Raw genomic sequence first — 16,630 nt, forward strand, 5'->3', positions numbered from 1 at the left:
ACTGATGCTGCCAAAGTCTCTTTGGAGGGAGATAGCAAGTGTGCTGCCTTAAGTATGCTAGCTGACAGCTGCCCAACTGACCATTGTATGGTCATGGAAAGTAGGAAATAAAACTGTGGCACATGGAAATTTCCTAAAACAGAAGCATAGACCAGTCAAAGCATAAATTAAAAAATTAAGGCAGCAATCCTATGCACAACTGGGAGTAAGCCCTGCTGGGCACAGTAGGACTTGCTTCTGGAAACATGCAAAACACCAAATCAACAGCAGTGTTACCGGTAATGCAAAAGCGGTAACCCTTTAATAAAAATATCAAGAAAGGAGCATAGCAATGCTCTTCTGGTATTACGTATGAGCAGCTCTTTGCGATGGTCTGGACACACTTAAGTCCCCTGCTAGTTAGTAGCCCATATGGAAATTATCGTTTCCTTTGGTTTCAGTGGGAGTTAAGCATGTGCTTAAATTTATCCTGTTAAAGTCAACACAACTTTAAAAGTGCTCTAACTGTTAAAAGCTGGGCACTGCCCTTTATTTTCCTCCACTTAAATATTATATTAACTTGTAAATGTTATTGCCACAGCACTAATAAAATGCTACTAACCTTTGATTTGTATCCCATCTGTACAACATTTAAAAACTATTCCCAACCCATCTCAAACTAAATGGGCTTCATAAGACAGAAAATAGTTTTGCTCAAACTGCAGTGTAGAGAGATGCATTAATTGCAGTATGGCTTCTGAATAAAGTAACCATGCCTAGTGTATTCAGAATATGTTTTGGTATATGGCTGATGTACAGCAGTAAAAGTGAATTGTAAAAGTTCAGACCCACCCCAGTTTTTTTTTAAAGTGAGAATGTGTTCCTGATACTGTACTGGAAGAGAATGTGGTAAATTAACTGCAAGTTTTACAGCCCAATTCTGGGATATGGTCTCCACATACCATAATTATGAAAATTGCCATGCTCTTCATATATAAAAGTCCAGAATAAAATGGTCTGCTGCCTTCGGCCAACTTTTGCTTCTCAACTTGAGAAAGTAATGTTCCAAAAAAATTCCTTGTTTGGTTTTGGGTGTGTGTGTGATCTTTTGCATGCAAAGATGTCCAGTCCAGTCAAATTGTGGTTTTCCAAAAAAACAGATGGAAACTTCTTCCCCCCCCCCCGCAAACACACACACACTGCCCCCTCCCCAAAGAGCCCTTTTAGTTTACTGCCTTTCTTCCCATAGATAATAGCTGGCAGCAGGGTTCAGTGCCGAGGCTGTGCGCTCCACTTCTGAACAAAGTCCTGAATCGAGCCATTGTTTCCACTGCGATAGCCTGCATTTTTTCACTGGACAGAGAAAGCAGGGTGTAAAAAAGGCACCTTGTGTAAAACTGTTGGCAGGGCTTGGAAGTGAATTAAGAGCTCCACAAGGTCTGAGCGCGGCAGCTCGGCTCGCTCATTGAGCCCTGGAAGCCCAGTCAGCTCAGACATTCCAATGCAGTGAGGCAGCAGCGGGGACTCACTCGACACACACACGAGAGAGCAAGGCAGCCAATTCCTCGTCCAGAAGCTGCAGATCCGCCGGTCTCCTCCTCTCCTCTCCTCTCCTGAGTCCGCATACACAATCGGGGGACGAGGTGGGTTGGGGGTGGGAGGGTGGAAATGAAAGGTGGACGCGATGGCTCGGGACCAGGTCCTTGCCTGCAAAGATGTGGGGATCTGCTCGCCGTTCACTGAGAACGACGGATCGGGACTGCGAAAGGCAAGCCTCCCGCTCCTGGAAGGTAAGAGGATGAATTGGAAACTTGGAGGAGAATCAGCTGTTTCTTTTCTGGTTAGTTTTTAGCGCCCCGCTCCAAAACAAAAAATCTGACCCTCCCCTGTTCTGCAAGTGTTGATTATTGGATTGATTTAACACACAAAAGACACCAGATATTTTGTGAGTTATCTCGACCACTCTGCTTATTACAGATCCAGGGCATTAACGAACTCGGGTCGGGACTCCCCGCGCGCGTGCAAACGCACACGTGAGACCCAGTTTGCAAGATCCCGGGCAAAATCCGATGAGTGTATCGAGGTGCTGAGCTGTGAGCCCTTCTCCAAAGGTATCCCCGCCGCTCTTTTCGAGCCGGAGGGGGCGGGGGAGAGTTGCCTCCCGGAACTGAAACCTTAGAGGGGCGCATTGTACAGTAAACACCTAGATGGACCGAGGGAAATACGAGACAAGCCTGCACAGTGCAGACTGGCTGCTGGATGCTGATGCGTCGGAAGAAAAGGCAACAGAGACAGCGGCGGAGGTCCTGTCTCTGCAGTCAAACGAGGGGAGTACACGTGTATGTGCGTGCGCACGTGTAAAAGTTCCCAAAGAAGGAAAGCTTTGCGCAAGTGCTTAGCTGCCTGGCCTGGCTCTGCTTGCCGTGGCAGATACTAATCTCCACCACCACCTGGCAGGTGTGCGGTTGGGCGGAGAAGGGAAATCCCTGCCGTCCCGTGGGAAGGCACTTGATCTCACAATGAAAAGGGCTCGCTCCCAGGCGGTCCCTGCTGGGGAGGCGGAGGTGGGAGGAAAGAATGAATGAATGAACTCCCTTTAGAAAGGGCTTCCCACACCCCCGATTATTCAGTGACCAAAGTCGAGAACAAGAGGAAGGAAGCCGACTCCTTTCCACCCTTTGGCCTGCAGGGTCGCTTCAAGGGCAGCTCTGTTTGTCTGCTTGAAAGGTTTTGTCACCTTTCAATGGATGTGGAATCGTCGCCTGCAAAAAGGGGGAGAGGGAGGAGGACCGGCTGTCTCAGGGTAAGGATGCTAATCTTTCCCCACGTGGTGTGATAGTCTTTGAAGATTTCCTACAGGGAGCAGAAAAGGGTTCCTTTGGCATCGCTACTTTCTTCTTCTTCTTCTTCTTCTTCTTCTTCTTCTTCTTCTTCTTCTTCTTCTTCTTCTTCTTCTTCTTCTTCTTCTTCTTCTTCTTCTTCTTCTTCTTCTTCTTCTTCTTCTTCTTCTTCTCCCACCTCTTCCTGCGCTGTGTAGGAAAAGGGGAAATTATGAATGCGGGACGAAAGGATGAAGACGTTTGGCTGCTGGTATGATTTCTCAGCATCAATTTCTTGCACAATACATTCGTGAATCCCATGTGTTGCATACAACCCTCATCTCTTTCCTCAAAGTTGTCCTTCAGGGATGTTCCAGTGGGCAATATTTTGCTCATTGGAAGATGTGGTACTCTCCTTCTACATTAGTTGATACTGTTGGGGTTTGTACTAGGGTAGGATGTGCAGTGTTTTAAAATGTGAGTGATGTCGTTGGCTATGAGAGATGCTCAGGTCTTCCCATCTTGCTCACTTATTTTCCGCTAATTTTCAGTATAACCAGGGAGTTCAAACTCCTGTGGTCTGCCATAACAAAATTAACAAGCTCAGTCATTAAAGCCAACGTTCCCAATGGAGTATTGATTTCTGTTTTGAATTGTACAGAACTTTTCCTGTGGCTGGATGTTCAAAAAAAGAAGATTTTTAAACAGAAGAAATAAATTTATTTTTTAAAAAATTGGATAGTTCCGAGTGAGGTCATGGTATTAAGTCATTTTAGTTGCATATTGTTTCAGCCTTGAAAATGGAAAGTGTGAGTCTTGAGAATTATTTGAAAACTCTACTGATCTTTCCCACTGTTAGAACTCCAATACTGAAGCACTTTGTAATTATTAAAAAGCAAATGTCTGGCCTGTACTTTGATAGCCTAATGTAGGTGTTCAGTGCTCATGAAAGGTGATTGTTCATATTAGATCGGATAGCCCCGCCACCCAGTGCATATCTAGGGTTTGGCAAAATTGGCCCTTGTTGGGAGTGCAGGCCCAGAAGGGGTGCAAAAATCACCCCCAAAATGTCTCTAGTTATCTGTGTAAGGTCCTGAATTTAGACAAGAGCTGGGAGCTGAGCGATAGGAGAAAAGCAAGACGGTATGAAGGTAGACCACTGGAGACTATGGAGTGTATTATGTACTGTATATGTGTGTGGTGACATGCCACCGTTATTGTGAGATCAAACATGGGATAATCTTTCCATCCTTGCACCGCGGCATAAAGGTGTGTATTTTTTGCCCTTCCTCTTCCTCACTTTGCCTTGACTCCGGATGCTTTGAGTGCTTGGACCTCGTAAAATGTAGTAATTTCTAATGTGGCTAGTGCAGTAAAGTGATTTTTTTGGGGGGGCGCATGCTGATACATCTCCCTTCCAAGGGTGCAAGGGACCCTAGGGCAGTGATGGGCAAACTTTTGAGCTTGGTGTGTCAAAATTCGCCAAAAAACCAAGCATAACAAGGGTGGTGTGTCACTTCAAGAAAAAAACCATAATTTTGCGATATTTATAGTTCAAATAACAAAAATGTATAATTGTAATATATAAGTGTATTTAATAAACCCAAAACTAATTATTTAACCAAACCAAACCAAAAACCCCTTATTTATCACAAAGTGCCCAGAGTTGTTGAGCTTTTTGGGGGGAGCTGCTGACCAAAGTTTTGGAGGTTTTTTTGGGGGGGGACAAAAGTTGCTTTGCTTTTTTGGGGGGTGCCCCAAAGCTGCTGTGCTTTTTGGGGGGGGGAGAACAGAAATAAATGACGAATACTGTAATACCTTTGCTGGAACTAACACACAGCACTGACAGTTTGCCAAAGCGCCAAAAAAAGCACAGAAAGGGTTAAAAAGTGCCAAATAAAAACAGCACAGAAAGGGTTAAAAATGAACCTGTTGCACCCAATCAGAAACAGCCACTGACTCAGCAAATTGAAAAACAGACCAATCGCTGGACACAATCCCTGGCTACCAGGAACAACAACAACAACAAAAGGATCCTGGTTTTAAGTAGCGTGAGGAGGAGCGGGAGAACAAATTGGGGGGGGGGGAGACAACAACAACAGTGTGACGCATGTGCCAGCAGTGAGGGCTCTGCATGTCACATCTGACACGCGTGTCATAGGTTCGCCATCACTGCCCTAGGGTATGCCTCTGCCCACACATTTCCAACCCCTCAGCTAAAGTCTTACTGGTTTGTGAGTTGCACAAAACCCTTCCTGTGAATGGATGCACAAGAAAAATAAAACCGTAAAAGTTATTTACCTTTAAATGTTATCTTGTTCTGATTAGACTAAGATTGAAGATCCAAATGCCCCCCCCCTGAAAATAAAATTGCTAAATAACTAAAAAAATTGCTGCTCTTTTTGGTGTCTTTAGTGTGCAACCAATACAAGCTTGGGGCACCTTTTGTGCAGCAATGCCCTTACTGGTGTTAACAATTAATGTTTAGCTTCTATATGAAAAGTGTATTGGTTCTACACGTCCTAGAAATCAGAACAACTGCCCTAGAAACACCAATTCTATATTGGGTATGTAAATATATTAGTGCTCTGCTCATGGGACTTGTTAAGTAGAAATGCTGCTTTGGCCTAGGATTCCTGAAGGAGCATCTCTTGCATAAATCTACTTGAATACACTGATGTGAATACACTCCAGATTTCCCTCCAGACTTATGAATAAGTTACCTAAACGGGTGTGGTGTTTGAGATCATTTTGGTGCTAATAAGGCAAAAAGTGCACACAAAATGGCACCCCCACCCCCCCAAGTATACAACTAAGCATGCTTGGTGACTCTTTACACCAGGTGTCAGCAAACTTTTTCAGCAGGGGGCCGGTCCACTGTCCCTCAGACCTTGTGGGGGAGGCCCTGGACTATTTTTTTTGGGGGGGGGACGAATTCCTATGCCCCACAAATAACCCAGAGATGCATTTTAAATAAAAGCACACATTCTACTCATTTAAAACACACTGATTCTCGGACCGTCCACGGGCTGGATTTAGAAGGTGATTGGGCCAGATCCGGCCCCCGGGCCTTAGTTTGCCTACCCATGCTTTACACTGTCAGTCTGGATAGCTCACTTGGTTAGACTCAGCATGGTGCTGATAACATCAAGGTTGCAGGTTTAATCTAAGCAGAGGTTGGATGGCTGTTTGTGATATATGATCTAGTTGAGATTCCTGCATTACGGGGGGTTGGACTAGATGGTCCTCAGGGTCCCTTCCAACTCTTATGGTTCTATGGTCCTGTGTTTACTTAGAAGCAAGCAAGCACAACTGAATGCCCCTAGGGCCTCAGCTAGCAAGCAGTTGTGTCAAAATGTCATATTCTGCACCCACATACACGTGAGAAAAAAAGAAGTAAAACCCATTGTGACCCTGAATAGCCTTCACTTTAGAATAGGATTTGGGGCACTAACAGCTTTGTTGTGATTAAGGTTCTCAATAATCAACATTTGTTTGTTTTTTGCTGCGAAGTTAAGACCCCCACTTGAATTTGTCACCACATATGCGTGCATGCGCGCGCACAGACACACAGGAAGAGGTAGTTTTAAACTGGTTTTAAACTAGGCCGTTGCCTGCTTCTAGTTTCCCGAAAAATGTTCCCTTTCTTCCCATGCTGAAAACCACCCTCAGCTCTACGAAGTTCCCAGGCCTAGCCCTTTTGAGAGCTAGTTGTTGCGGGGTTGGCTGCCATCTCTTCCTCACACCGCCTCTAAATTCGTGGCCTGACTAAACTTTTTCTTCATTTCTGTATGGATGATGCTTTTTTTGTCCTACTGATCACAAAGAATGAGTAAAAAGTTTCAAAAAAAGCTTTCCTTTAGGCTTTTTCAGGAAAAGGAAGGAACTTTTCTCTTTTGGATTTGGACTGGAGTAGAGAGACCTTGGGTTCAGATCGCGACTTGGATGTGAAATGCATCATTAGGCTTTATATACAGTACAGACTTTTTGCCAAGGTACCCAAGACAGTTTTCAGTTTTACAATACTTGCACCTATTCACTCAAAGCTAAAAATGAAACACACAACCACCTGTGTTCCCACAACCCTTCTTCTCTCCTCACAGTATAGGCATTGAGACTTTATTTCATTTCATAAATCTATTATCAGCCCGCAATACAATGATTTTGAACATGCCAACTTAAATGCCTTGTAGAGAAGATGGTATGATGGTAGTTAATTGTTTTTTTATGAGTAGTATTTATTTGTATTCCACCCTTCATTTGTAGATCTCAGGGCAGTTTGCAGCATAAAAATACAAGATAAACACAAGAACAAAAGACAAGAAACATAAGAACGAAAACAAAATAAACAAGGTAAAAGTGAATTGACATGACAAACAAAGTGTCAGTTTTCACATTGGAGCTGGAATTTATGTGAAGCAACTTTTGCTTCAGCAATGAAGGAGCACAGACTGTAAGGGCTATAGGAGCTGAAGACTCCATGTTTCCTGGCTCTCAGTCAGGCCCTGATCTGATCAGGGGTTTCTATGTGCTCCTTGTGAGTAGCCTCACAGTGGTATCTCTGAAGTTCCTGCCTGACTTGCCATCACCTCTGCTTTTATGGCCCTGGGGGAGATAGGAGAGTGTATGAGAATTGGCTAGGAACCTAGGTAGCTGGTGTGGGGGCCTTTGGTACTGGGAAAGGGATATTCAGTTTTGATGGCTCACTGAGGTCATTAGGAGTTTTGGAGATCTGCTGGAGAGTCCTGGACTGGTGCCCTTGCTCTTCATCATAGGAGGTTGTTGAACCCCAACACAAGGTCATATACGCATGAATTTTATGATGGTAAATCTGTTCCATGTTCACAGTAATTAAAGTAGATTAGTAACCTCACTTCACCCATATGTTGCAAGGGTGGAAAACTACACGCTAAGTCTGAAAGGGTAGTTGGAGTGTATTAAAAATGTAGCTAATCTGCTTTTTTAAAAAAAATTCTAAAGTATGGAAAAATCGTGGCTATAGTTTGGGTATTTTCTCAAACTTGTGGCTACCACAACATAAGAGGCTATTTTACGGGACTAGTGTTGTTTCACCACCACTTTGTCCTGTCGTTTTCTGGACAGATTCCCCCCCCCTTGCCCTTCCTTGTTGGTAAACTGCTTTGTAATAATGCTTCAGAAAAACTGCTATTTAATTTCACCAGACAAGATTCTGGTGGAACCAGCGGCGGAGCTTCATGCTCTGCCACCGGGGCGGAGAGCAGGCGCGCTGCCCCCAGGGACGTGGCACGCGTTCTGGGGGCGGGGAGTGCCGTGTGCAGGGGCGGAATGCGTGTTTTGGGGTGGGACGCGCCGTGCGCCGGGGCAGGGCGCGCGTTTTGGGGACGGGATGTGCCACGGGCAGGGGCGGGGCATGCATTTTGGGGGCGGGATGTGCCGTATGCAGGGGCAGGGCACGTGTTTTGGGGGCGGGCCGGGCCACCGCGATGGCGGCCTGCCCCCACCGCCCCTATCTTCCTACATCCCTGGGTGGAACATCATTTCATTTCACTTTCAATTTGTATACCGCCTTTCCACATTACTATACACAAGGAGGAATTAGTACTTCACACATTCAGTAAATATATGCTATTAAAAGAACAACAAAAACTCCATATACAGTGGAACCTCGGTTTATGAACACCTCGGTTTAGGAATTTTCGGTTTATGAACACCGCAGACCCATCTGGAATGGATTAATTCACTTTCCATTACTTTTAATGGGAAAGTTCGCTTCAGTTTATGAACGCTTCAGTTTATGAACAGACTTCCGGAACCAATTACACCCATGTTTCAGTTTATGAACGCTTCAGTTTAAGTACTCCACGGACCCGTCTGGAACGGATTAATCCACTTTCCATTACTTTCAATGGGAAAGTTCGCTTCAGTTTATGAACGGTTACTCCGTGAACCGTCTGGAACGGATTAATCCACTTTCCATTACTTTCAATGGGAAAGTTCGCTTCAGTTTATGAACGCTTCAGTTTATGAACAGACTTCCGGAACCAATTGTGTTCATAAACCGAGGTACCACTGTACTCATAGTTACAGGTAGGTAGCCGTGTTGGTCTGAGTCGAAGCAAAATAAAAAAATTCCTTCAGTAGCACCTTAAAGACCAACTAAGTTTATATTTTGGTATGAGCTTTCGTGCATGCACACGAAAGCTCATACCAAAATATAAACTTAGTTGGTCTTTAAGGTGCTACTGAAGGAATTTTTTTATTTCCCATATACTCATCTTTAGCATTCCTGTTCTACTGGACATATGCCTCAAAAGCTAACATAATCCCCCCCAAAGATGGTGGTCCATCATAAATATGAAATATGGGCAAAAGATTTCTGCATTTCTGGCAGTTGGGGCTAGATGACCCTCGTGGCCCCTTCCAACTCTACAGTACTACGATTGTTTACTTACTATATTTGGCTGCAACTCAGAGAAATGTGAGCTTATTTAAATCCCTTTAATAACTTTATCTGGATTGTGCCCTTTGTTTCACTAAAGAGTATGTAGCCTAATGTTTTAAATAAACAGTTAGCCCATGAAGACTGAAAGTTTTTCTAGGCACAAAATACCGGTAGGCAGTAATGTGTATGTTTTTTTCACATTTTAAAAAAATCTGCAATGGTTTCTATGGTTTTCACATTGCTATATGAAAAGTGTTGGGCCTAGAACACTTTTTATCGTTGCAGAGAGAAATTCTACTTTCATTTCAAGTTTAGTTCTGTTCTGTACTTGTACTTACGTATGCTAAGGGTGTGACTGACTGAGTACTCTGTATACAAGCACAAGAGTTGGTGTCATGTGGTGTTTGCTGCAAAAAGCTTGTGCAAATATTTCCTAGGTTGGGAATTCACAATACTACTTCTGCCCAACATAGAGTGTGTTCAGCGGTGGAGGAAGCTGCTCGGGCGCCTGGGGTGGCGCACCCATAGGGGCGGGATGAGGGAGGAGCGAGCTGCCATAGGGGCGAGGCGCGCCACAGGGCCTCTGGAGTCTGCCTGCCTCCTCCCACTCAGCCGCCCTACACCTGGGCAGGGAGGTAGCGGATCGTTTGGGCAGCGCGGAGCCACCCAGGGGAGATGTGTGGCTCAGGCACGCTGCAGGCCCCGCAGTGAGTGCCACTCAATATTTTGTCACCCCTCTCAGTAGTGACACCTGGGACGGCCCGCACCCACTTCCTCTGCCCCTGACTGTGTTAACCGTCTTTTCTGAGCATAATTTCTTTTATTACCTCATTACCATTAAAAATAAGTACAATGCATTGCACTACTAGGGCATGGGTAGGCAAACTAAGGTCCGGGGTCCGGATCCGGCCCAATCGCCTTCTAAATCAGTCTGCGGACAGTCCGGGAATCAGTGTGCTTTTACATGAGTAGAATGTGTGTTTTTATTTCAAATGCATCTCTGTGTTTATTTGTGGGGCATAGGAATTTGTTCTCCCCCCCAAAAAAAAATATGGTCCGGGGCCCCCCCCCACAAGGTCTGAGGAACAGTGGACCGGCCCCCTGCTGAAAAAGTTTGCTGACCCCTGCACTAGGGTGTACTGTACCACTTTAGGCTGCAGGTTACGTTTTGAACAAGTCTCTCTTTTTTCTTTGTAAACCTCCCCCCCCCCCCCGGTTAATGCAATTAGAAGCTTTGATAGCAAAGAGGTGGGCTAGTACCTTTTAACTTTATGCAGGGAAGCAGTTTGTCATCGCCAGCCGGGCACACGCACACGGGCAGGGGTGGATCGCAGAGTGTGACTGAAGCCCACCGTGCCAGCCCAGCCCTCGCCACTGGAGCCAAGCAGGTCCACGTTGCGGTGCCTGCCCGCCTGTGCTGGGGAGATCATGTATTCACAGATGTAACTCGTGTGTTGGATTATGCATCTAACTGACTTCCACAGAACTGAAGTAGTTTACATATAACGACTTGGATTCCAAGATAAATCAACTTAAGGGGGTTTGCAGAAGGAAGCCCTCCTCTCCCCCTCCCCTCCGCAATGCCTTAAGCTGACTTTTCTTAGGATCCAAAGCTGTGCAGTTTACCTTAACAGACAGTGGTGTAGCAAGGGGGGGTGATGGGGGCGGGTTGCCCTGGGTGCCACCCTGGAGGGGGGGTGACACTCGCCCCCCCCCACTGGGGAACTTTTTTTAATTTTCTGTTGCATGAGATTTTTCAACTGTTCTTATATGTTCTTTCAATGCTGATTTCATATCTGAAGCCGGTTTTGTTCTGTAAGCTCTAGATTTTTTTTGCAATTCATGTTTTTCACTTTTCGCCAGAGCCAGAGCCATGTTGGGGGGAGGTGTGACAAAAAAAGTCTGCACCGGGTACCACCTGGGCATGCTACGCCTCTGTTAACAGAGTTGCCAATTATTATGTAGTTAATGGACCAAGTTCATTTATTTATTTTGATAGTAAAACATGAATTGTTCCTGTGGTGACATAGAGGTGTATATTTGAATAGTATTTCAAGCATCTATCTTGGAAGAATGTTTTAATTCTACTCCTGTGCACAACTGCTGCATAACTTGCCTCTAATAATAGCATCGTTTTTTAACAGATGATTCTCCAGTTGCCTGTGACCTTGCTTAATGCTGGAGGACTTTGCTATTTGTTTCAGACAGGAGCAGTACTCTGATGTGTGATGTTTCCTCCCACGATGTTTGTCTTCATCTGTGCTACTGTGGACAGCAAAAATGCTGTTGAAGTGAATTATGTATAGTAATCTTCAGAGTTCTGCTACAGAACAGCACTTTAGTGGCTTAGTTGGCTAACTTCCCCTTCATACCAGGACAGGGCATTAACAGACAGCATTTAAATAATTTTCTGCTTGGATATCATTTTACGGTGTAGAGAATCTTGTTCAGTAGAACAAAAGGCTGGATGTGAAAAAGCTGGTTGTATGAGTCGGATGCGTACTCTGGACTTTTAAAAAGCTGTTTTCAAAAAGCTTAAGGAAAATCTGGGTGAGATCCCATGGTCAGAAATACTCAGAGAAGGGAGTCCAGATAGATGGGAGTTTCTTAAAGGTGAGAAGGCACAATTGAAATTTGCAAACAATTCCAATAAGAAAGAAAAGTGGGAGGCATCTAAATAAGTTTTTGTGCCTTGAGCTGAGATTTAAAAGAGGCGGATATAAAAAATGAAAAAGGGGCAAATCATGAATGAGGAATATAAAAAACCACCCAATATTTGCAGAGAAGGTCAGGTGGGCTAAAGTTCAGAAGAAGGTCAGGCTTGCAAGAGAGGTTAGAAATAATAAAATGGGTGTTGTTCTTGTTTTACTATGTTTGAAGCAAGAGGAAGAACAAGAAAGTAGTCAGACTTATGTGTGTAGAAGACAGAGTAATGGTATTTGGTGACATATAGGGTGACATATAGAGAGAAGGAGGAACAGCTCAACACCTATTTTGCTTGTGTCTTCACTCAAAAGGAAAATAGTGCTCAACCTGGTGATAATAGAATAAATGATGTATAGAGAGAGAGCTTACAGCCCGATAGGAAAAGAGGCTAGCAACTTTAAATGAGATAGCCAAGGTCTGAGGAACTACAAGGCTACTAAGGAACTTGCAGATGTAATCTCAGAGCCTCTGTCTATAATCCTGGAGAATTCTTGGAGAACTGGGAACAGGATTCCACAGTTTAGGTATCAGGATTTAATCACCACTCGTCAGCTGGTGTTGTCAAACAACAGCTCAAGAGCCATAGGTTCCCCACCCTTCATCTCCTGATGAGAAGTTATATTTGGAGAGGCCAGCCACTCAGTCTGCAAAATGAGCTACAGTATGCCCCTTCCCCTGATTACTCTAATGTTTCCATTGTAGTAGTTAAATGAAGAAAGTGTAAAACTGAGCCTTTATGGCGTGAGAGGGTAGCCTTGACAATAGATGTAGAAGTGCACTTTCAGTAGAGTAAAATCTGTTCTCTTGTTTGGAAAGCCAAAGTCCTTTGAAAGTGCGCTGTAAATTCATATAATGAATGCTTGTTATAGACTTTGTATGCCCTTATCTTGGTAGTGGTTGTTTTATTACTAGTCCTCATGTTTCCCATATATACTTCCACCCAGATGATTTTCTAGTACAGGCATAGGCAACCTTGGCTCTCCAGATATTTTTGGAACTACAACTCCCTGATCACTGGCCCTGTTAGCTAGGGATCATGGGAGTTGTAGTTCCAAAACATCAGGAGAGCCAAGGTTGCCTATGTCTGTTCTAGTAGCTGTAGGAGATCAGTATAGGAAATTTGAGTGGTCACTTATTGTTCTTCTCTTGGCAAGTGGGTTGCCATCCTTGTGGAATGCTGACATTTCATAAAGTCACATAAAATACATGGACTTGGACTTGAAATTCAGTAGGTCAGGGGAAACTTTCATTCACAAAACAGTAATTGTTTCTGTATTGATGCATTTTTCTGTAAAAAGTTTTTATCTTAAAAGAAAAGTGGAAATAATGTGAACATAGATATTTAGGACAGAAGAGACAGATAAAATAACAACTGACATACTAAGCTGCAAATATATAGCTTTGCCAAATTTAGGTTTGCATATATATCTTATGACAAAAACATCTAATGTGCTTGAGATAACACACTTGACTGATGGACTGAAATGTAGATACGCATAGTATGGACTCATTTTTTTACATGGTGCTTCATTTACATTTCAGTGATATAAAGCACACCTTTTATTTTGTCTAAAATGAAATTGAGCCAGTTAGGCTGCAATATTATAAACACCTAGCAAGGAGTAAGTACTTTTGAACCCAGTGGTACTTTAAAGTAGACATCTAGTCCTATTTGCACCACATCTAAGTTTGTTTGTTTAACAACTACTTTGGGTGGAGTATAACATTACTTCTGTGCTGTATGCTGTAAACCCTGTTCAGTTGATATTATAGAGATTATATATTTGCTGAAGACAGGTTTATGCAAATGTTTGGAATAATAATACCTGAGGAATGTTGCACAGAGAGACTCATGTTTGCCCTGTAATGCAAGGGTCATTCACAGAAGACAAATAGCACATGGGAAGGGGCATTTTAAATCTGCCCTGCCAGCTGATTCTCCTTTGCAACACTTCCCCACCCCATTTCCCCCAGTCAGCCTTGAGATTTGCCTGAAGGGGAAATTAACTTGATACATCTAGTGTAGAGAAGAATTAGTGGGAAGGGTAATCCTTCCCTCCCTCCTGCCTTCTAATTTCCACCTAGGCTGATGCTAGTAAATACAGTGGTACCTCGGGTTACAAACGCTTTGGGTTACAAACTCCACTAACCCAGAAGTAGTATCTTGGGTTGAGAACTTTGCCCCAGGATGAGAACGGAAATCGCACGGCGGCAGCGGGAGGCCCCATTAGCAAAAGTGCAGGTTAAGAACGGACCTCCGGAACGAATTAAATTTGTAACCCGAGGTACCACTGTAGGCAAAACACACCAGCCCTCTTGTAAGTAAATTCCTTGTTTTAGAAATTCTGTGTGCTACAATTTATCTCTGTTGCTATACTTCTCAACTAGTTAGAAATAGGACTCTGCCCATATTGTGATATTAATTAATTTTGGGTATGGTTGAGACCTTGCTATTTCTTAAATAATAAAACTGTTTCCATTTTCTTCTTCATCATCCTATCTTTAAGCCAAGTTTCAACTTTTATGTCATTGCCTCTCAGCCAATATTATTTTTACAATACCAGCTAATTTTGTTATTGATCTGTGCAGTTGGTCACTTTATTGCCCACTCTTAGCAGCTAATCAATATATTAATGAGACTGCCATTTCAAAAGTTGACGGGAGTAGTGGTTCTTTACTTGCAAGTAATTGTGATCCAATTGTTTCTCAGATAAAGTAGACATTGGCACTGACTTATTGCCATGAAGACTCTGTTTGACTGCCGCTTGAGAGGCCGACTGAATTTTGCTGTGAGAATTATTCTAAAAAATCTGTAGTGATGTGTTCTGATCTATAGTTTCGGTCCTAATTAGAAAGCTGTGACATGTTTTTTTCCTGAATAAATATTTTCACTGTAGCGCTGACTCCTCCTTTGCGCCAGGCTTGTATTATTAACCCCCCCTGTCCCCGCCCTACAAGATTTATAGAGAGAAACCAATTCCCATCCCCAGTTGCCTAGACACTTTCTCTCTGCACTTCAGAAACCCTCAGCTCTCTCTAGCACTCTTTGCCCTTTGATTGATTTCCCCAGTCCCTTCTAATATGCATTCTGGAAAATCTGGGAGGGGATAGCTGTGTTGGTTTGTTTAGAACAAAAACAAGAGTTCTATGGCAACTTGAAGGCTGGAAAAATCCAAAATGTCCAGAGCACAGCTCACAGTGAGTGGTATTTTCTTTGTGAAAAGTACAGTTACAAAACTGTTCTAAACATGGTGTTTTGCAATCATGTAGATGGGGCATAGTCCAAAAATGTCACCAGACTGTGGGCTTCTTTGTTTTTGCTAGCCGCAGTCTAGGAACCGCTGAATTGTTAGTTGTTTACTGGCTGATCCCCCCCCCCAAGGTACTCAACCTACCAGGTGGTCAGGTGGTTGTGAAGCAGAATTCCTATGAGAATTCGGAAAAACAGAATTCCGAGGACAGAATTCAAAGGTGGGCTTTAGCTAGAATCTTGGATGAAGAAAAATTAGTGACATTTTCGTGCATTGTCCTCAAAACTCCTGACATAGTAACACAGTATTAAAACAAACATGAACCACTATGAAATGGCAGTAAAGAAACTAAATAGCATGTATAGTTTATTCATATCTTGTTTCTACAGTTGCAATTGAAATTATTCAACCCCCAAATCAGGTTTTTTAAATAAAATTTACAACTTTCAGCTGTTTTTGTTTCATTGATTAGGTATGTTTCACTTTTGAACTGGGAGCTACAAATTACACCTCTGAATTGATTATATTGGATTGAAATGTAGTCACTAACTTTAAAAATCTGTTCTTAAGCTGATATTTAAGGACAAGTATAAAACAATATGCTTGAAAACAAGGACTTAAAAAAAAATTAAGGAAAACTGTCTAATTACCCATATTGATGAGTAACCAGAAAATATCAGGCAGTAAGAATGATTTTTTTTTTGAAAAAAAAATCTGTTTTGACTTTCCCCCTGCTTTAATGTAACAGAGCTCTCAAATGATTTCACACTCTGAACGAGTCAGTTATTGAGGTAGGCTTCTTCCCAGAGACTGATGTAATTGGCAAAGCTAAAGCAAGCACAGTTCTTGTTTGCTGACCAAATATTATTTGTGGCATTCTAAATAGGGTTCCCATTAATACTAAAATACATGAAAAAAGTAGCAGATTCTGACCATATTAAAAAGAATGAAGTTGTCTTTTATGTGTGTGATTCAGAAGTTCAGCTTTACTTACTTTATAAATGAAGAAGAATGCTGTTGAATAAATATTCCGTAACAGATATTTAATCAGTTTTGAATATGCAGTAGGATGAGCTCTGCATGTAGATAGACTCTTTGTGGGAATATGAAAATAGAGAATAAAAAATAAGATGATATTTTTGTTGGTAACTGGATATCCATTTGCCCTTTTCTGGTGGGGATAATACTCCCTACTTGCTTGAGATGGAGCACTTGTGGTCAATTTAATTTGTAACAGAGTAACAGAGACTTGAATCATTATTGAAATATTATTTCTATTCTACCTTCAATAGACCAGGTACTGCTGGGATATGGAAACAAGAACCAGTAGACTGTAATAGACAGCAACATCAGATCCCAAACAATAAGAGGTTTTTGCAGGCTAGACACAAAGGTGGACTTTGAGAGCTAACCCCCCCCCCCTTTAGTTTGAATTACCTCCATTGGAGATT

At 42.9% G+C, this 16,630-nt stretch overlaps 1 protein-coding gene across 8 annotated transcripts in view; it reads left to right on the forward strand.

Annotated features, from left to right (window-relative positions):
• Positions 1-16,630, forward strand: part of PLCE1 (phospholipase C epsilon 1) — a 150,778-nt gene that overhangs the window by 10,999 nt on the left and 123,149 nt on the right. For 4 of the 8 annotated variants that reach the window (XM_035137904.2, XM_035137907.2, XM_035137906.2 and 1 more), the window contains exon 1: positions 1,319-1,769. The exons of 1 other annotated variant lie outside the window; for it this stretch is intronic. The gene's annotated coding sequence lies outside the window, so the exon portion shown is untranslated. Of the gene's footprint in view, positions 1-1,318; positions 1,770-1,826; positions 2,783-2,997; positions 3,070-7,064; positions 7,152-16,630 lie in introns of those variants that run through there. 3 more of the 8 variants (XM_060274859.1, XM_035137905.2, XM_060274860.1) reach the window with 3 other exon arrangements.

Source organism: Zootoca vivipara, chromosome 5, assembly GCF_963506605.1.
Source record: "Zootoca vivipara chromosome 5, rZooViv1.1, whole genome shotgun sequence".
Classification (NCBI taxonomy): Eukaryota; Metazoa; Chordata; class Lepidosauria; order Squamata; family Lacertidae; genus Zootoca; species Zootoca vivipara.